Source organism: Ziziphus jujuba, chromosome 3 (genome assembly GCF_031755915.1).
Source record: "Ziziphus jujuba cultivar Dongzao chromosome 3, ASM3175591v1".
Taxonomy (NCBI): Eukaryota; Viridiplantae; Streptophyta; class Magnoliopsida; order Rosales; family Rhamnaceae; genus Ziziphus; species Ziziphus jujuba.
In genome coordinates, this window is record NC_083381.1 from 23516796 (window position 1) to 23522609 (window position 5814).

General features: G+C 29.5%; 1 long non-coding RNA gene across 1 annotated transcript; it reads right to left on the minus strand.

Annotated features, from left to right (window-relative positions):
- Positions 1–4480: 4480 nt before the first annotated feature.
- On the minus strand, positions 4481–5422 carry LOC132803294 (uncharacterized). Its single transcript, XR_009638369.1, has 2 exons — positions 5005–5422; positions 4481–4863 (listed from the first exon to the last, which is right to left on the minus strand). It is a non-coding gene; the product is annotated as an uncharacterized LOC132803294 (long non-coding RNA).
- Positions 5423–5814: the final 392 nt, after the last annotated feature.

Consider the following 5814-nt stretch of genomic DNA (forward strand, 5'->3'; position numbering starts at 1 on the left):
CTTATATATTAAGAAGTACTTGTTTCTTTAAAAAATAAATAAAACTTCTTTATTTCTTTTTATTCTTTTTCACTTCATTTTTCTTCTATTTATTAACGAGGAAAAAGGAATTTTGTGTTGGAAAACAGAAATGTTGAAAAATTGTGAGCATTCACAAGAGGATCCTCCCTCTCAATTTTGTTTTTTTTTTTTTGGGGTAATGTTCTTTCTCTCAATTGTTGCTTCATTAGCAACTTTTGGTTTTAAAAATTATATGTCGAAAGACAATCTACAGAAAGTATGATTTTGTTTAGCTTGTTGGTTATTATTGACTACTATTTTGTAATTGTTATTTAGGAAAAGTTTGAAGTTTCAAATATGTACCAAAAATGTTGCACATTGTACAATATTAATCTCTCAAGGAAAGCATAAAGGATCCAATTTTGCTTCAACTTTAACCTCCAAAGCACTAGAGATTAAAACACTTCATCACATATACATAATTCTTCAATACATGATAATCAAATATCTCATGGTTAGAAGGAAAGGAAAAAAGATTCGTTACTTGCAAATATACATAAGCTAACTAGGCAATTAATTCTATATGCGCTTTCATATTTTATTTGTTAGGAAATTTGTTGTCAAGGTTGATTGAGCAAATAGTTAGATGGATGATAAATGTTATTGACATACAAATGACACTAATAATTAAAGTAAGGAGTAATAACAACAAGGAACAAAATCAAAGTCAAGATTATTGACAATTTTATGTATGTGTACGAAACTTGGACTTTGTGTGTGTGTGTGCGTGTGTGTTTTTTTTTTTTTTTTTTTCTTTTCTTGGAATATGATTGGTGATATTGTTGCCGTAATTGAAGACGTGGAAAATATCGATTTGTGCACGAACAGTTGTCTTTGACAGGATCAAAAAAATACAGATGTATAGCCTCATTCCGCATTTCAAATGGACCTATGATATTGCTTAAAAATCTAGAATGTAAAGTTTGGGCTTGATTTGGAGCTCCGTCTATGTTAAGAATTTGGGCTCCATGTTGGCCTCGGATTACAAATAGTGGGCTGACAAATTCCCACGGATTGAGTCGTATCGGGCCTCCGATTATTTAGGCCTTGATTTTAAGAAATATGCTCGTTCCATTTGGTATGCAATCCTATGCTTCTCTACTTTACAGTCGCTTCCCCCAAATCCGTGGCTCTAAAGCTTCAAAAAGCGATCATGAAGAAAGGCAGGACGATGCTTGCTGTTTCAAGGAAAGGTTCAAAAGACAAGAACATGTTTGGAGGATTTTATGATGCATGGTAGGTGGGATTAACAAAAGGGTGGTTGTGATTTTTTATTTTTTTGGTTAATAACCAAAAAAAAAAAAAAAAAAAAAAAAGGGGAAAGGTATCTATTGATTTACACTTGCAACCGATAAAATAATCTGTGTATATCTATTTTTATTATTTCACATATATAATTGAGGGTCCAACTCAAACAACGGTAGATGTTGAACTTTTATTCTTTTGGTTAGAATTCAAATTCCTTACCGACTCGTCTGTTAACAATTTAATGGGTAATTGAATATTTTGTATAAGCAAAAATGGATACAGAACTTGTTCATCCATTAACATTAATAGCTTGAATTTCATAGTTGTGATGTATAAATTTATAATTGTGAGAAACACTGTAGGCCATAGCCCTTTTTATTTATTATCACTATTTTTTTTTTTGGCCGAGTTAAGCCATATATAGCTCTTTTCCTCGTAAAAAAATTAAGAAATAATAATAAACAGGGAACAAAATCAACAAAGTTTTTTGACAATTTTAGTTCATTCATTACAGTAGCTAGTATTATGCATGTGCTTGAAACTTGTAAAAAATGATTTTCTTTTTCTCCACTTGGAATTGATAGATAATTGAAGACGTCGAGTTGGACGTAGAAAGTTATATTTGACGGACAAGATCAGGAAAAATAAAAATATAATATAGCTTTATTGCAAGTTTTGACTTTTGATTATATATAAAAGGTACGTATAAATATATAGATTTATACAATATTTATCGATTTTTATCAGGCACCTATATAAACTATTCAGTCTATTCTCGAGTTGTTCTGTAATTAACATATTTATTATTAGAGAAGATGAAAAAAGAGATGGGATCACGTTATGCAAGAATGTAAATGTATATATATATAAATGTGAAATTAATACTTTAATTATTGATGAAATTCTCTTGGATACAACCCAACTATCGTACTGTTTACTTCGATAGGAATATTGAGATTGAAACCTTTTATCAACATCAAAATAAAATAAAATAATTAAAAAAAAAGTACTGAGGGAAGTTTGGACGATATATAGCAGGAAAATCATGTGAACTTGAAAACAATTTTTTAAAAACAAAAAAGAAAAAATGGTTACCAAAAAAGTTTTAGTTTTTTCTTTTTTCCATAAAAAAATGGTTGCTGTTTTTGTTTTTCTAAAATAAAAACATAAATAAGAAAACATAAACAAAACTAAAAAGCAAAAACAAAAAGGTGCCTTACCAAAGGACACCTCAGTTTTTTATTTTCTTACGCAGTACGCTACAGCAAAGAAAATAATATGTTCAATTATATAGTGCGCTTCATGTTTTAAAATCTCTGCCTTTCCAATACTTCTTACATATTTATTTATTATATAGCGTTGGACTTTCTTTGCCAATTTATGTAAGAAAAAAATAAATAACTGAAAAACAGAAAATTCTATAAACGATATCCAACAATGGTATTTATATATTATAGGTTTTGGGCCTTTTCTTTGACAAGCCGCAAAAACGTTACATTACACCCATGCATATCTCACTCTTAGGCATAATTTTCCTCTTAAGGAAAAAAAGAATATAAACTATTCTTGAAGGATCCGGATGTTCTCCTATAATATATATATATATATATATATATTATTAAAGTGGAGCTGCTTTGTGATTAACATATTTCTCATTAGAGAAGAAGAAACAAGAGATGGCATTACGCATTATGTAACAATACATATATATATATATATAGGTATGTAATTGTGAAATTAGTACTTGAATTATTGATGCAATTCCTTCATACAAACAATCCAACGAGCACCCTTTTTCTTTGACAATAATATTGAGTTTGAAATCTTGCATTCAAAATAAAAAATGAACCAAAAAAAAAAAAAAAAAAGTTAATCAAAGAAACCTTCAACCCCAAAAAGGTACTTCAACAGTTGTACTAAAATTTTCTTTGCGTACGAATTTTCTGCCAGTTTTCCCATCGAAACCAAAGCGAAGTTGAATATTCAAATAAAACAAAACAGAGTTGGAAAAATGACAAGCATTAAGCTGCGCTATGTAAATTATTTATCCATATATCAATAATTCCTCATCGAAATATATTTTTATTACTTAAATAGATAAAATAATAAAAAAAAGTTGTTCGCTTTAGTTTATTATTATTATGATTATTATTATTATCAAAAAAATAATATGTTCATTATTATCATTATTTTTAATTTGTCGATTGGCTATTGTACAACTTTTACGAAATAAGAATTCTACATGGAATGAAAGTTCTAGCACGATAAAAGTGCCTAGCCTATAAGTACCAAGTAGTACAAACAATATTTGCCTATAAAACCTTGGCGAAAAATAATCTATATTAATAATAATTTTCTTCTTCTTGATTATAATTCTTACCCTTCATTAGTCTTTTTGCTTCTTATTTAATTGCAATATCTCTTCTTTAGCTTTCCATTCAATCTTTTTCCTCTGCCAGTTTAGTTCTGATACCAACATGTTTATGATTATGCACAAAATAGAGTTTTGTCATGTTTCGTTGCCTAATTATGTGGTTACTGCGAATCTTGTATATAATTTTTTTTTTTTTTTTATAACAATGGTTCTTTTATTTTCTTGGTTGATTATTGTTGATGAATTATTGTTTGGGAGTGAAGAACAAGGGAATTAACAAGGAAAGTCCTTTGAATTCGAAGATCAGATGATTGCAACGAAGCTAGAGAAGAAGGTTTCTTCTCCACTTAGCTCTTTTGCCGTCACCTGATTTTCTTTCTTTTAATGGCTTTTCCTTGTTTTTTCTCTTGCTCTTTCACAACCACAACCCCAATTCACAATTTTACTTCTTCTTTTTTTTTTTTTATTTTTTTATTTGTAATAATAATTATTAATAAGAAAAGCATTGACTTAAGTTTCTATCATTATATTCCCCATTAAGATCTCTTTATTCTTACTTTTTGTATTATCTCTCTTGCACAATATCATTCAATAAAGTAGGTTCTATTAATTCATAAGTGGGTAAAGTTTTTGTATTATGAATTGTCATTGAAAAATAAATTGATATCTTTTTTTTTCTTTTTTTTGATAAAGATATATATATATATATATATTTTGGTTAAAAAAAATCGTTGAGTATATAAAGATGTGTCAGGGGTGTTTGACTTTGAGAAGCATATACTATATTACTCGCAAAAAGTAAGAAGAATATTACTCTGCAACTTAGTGTTATTAACTAAGCCACATGGACTTTTTATTGATAATATCCAAATCAAATATACAATCACAGAAGAATTTCATTGCATAGGGAGTGTATATATATATATATATATAGTTTCTCCTTATTTAATTTTATTTGTTAATAGTAATGGAGGTAATTAACCTGCTCTAACCAATTACAGGGACCCTTGTGACAGTGCCATATCCATCAACCCAAACCCAAACCCTATCACATCGGAAATCCTCTGTTACACCAGTGCCTTCCAACACAATCTCAGCATTAACATTGGGATTCTCCTTCTCAATTGTCTCCTCAGCAAACTTTCCTTGCTTTCCCACCAACTCAGGCCATGAATCTTTCCCTGCAATATTTCAATTAAAAAACCTTCATATTTTGCACCATAAATAATATATATATATATATATATATGCATGCATACAGCAGAAGTCAAAAACGCCCACTAGATTATTTCATCTGAACAACTCAATCTAACGTATATTACCTTTGCATATTGATGCCATCCTTAATTGCCTTCTCTTTAGTTATTCACTCTCTGTTTTGCTTGTTTTCTTATGTATGTTTTATTGTAATGCCTGTCTGATAGAAAAGGAGTATTTATAGTGCATGGTTTACCGATAACTTCAAGCTGGCCATTTTTGACAAATTCTTTTAACACAATACGTTAGTTTAACTTGTCTAATGTATATCTAATCTGATTCATCAACACCCCAGTCTGGCAGAAGTAAAATGAAGGAGGGCGATTTGGTGGATGGGGATAAATATTGTAATCGCAAATTGTGAGGCTGCTAACCTTCAAAGTCAATAAAAACAAAAACCAAAAAAAAGAAAATCATTTTAATCATGTGCCTTGGTCAACAAGAAAATATATTTGTCTAAAGCCTCAAGAACGAGTTTGTATGAACACTACGGCACAAATCTAATAAGGGAAATCAATAAAAAAATGATGCAAAATTGAATAATTCCTAACCATGTGTATCACTCGAACATCATATGAGACATGTGATTGCATTTACTACAATTCTATACAAATGCAACTTCTGAATTTGATAACCAATTGTACAATTGTAATCGGCAATACAAATCTATCTTGAATAACTTTTAAAACATCCCATTAGCACTTCTTAGCGGTGGTTCTAAATCTAAACCAAAGCAACCACCACTGTAATACCTCGTCTCGAAATATACCGAAAACTTCTTAAGTTGACCTAGTTTGACCGTCATTGATTTAGAATGATCAAACTTTGACTTTTTGGTTCAAAAAGAATTCTTTGTTGACCAAGGTACCATTGCG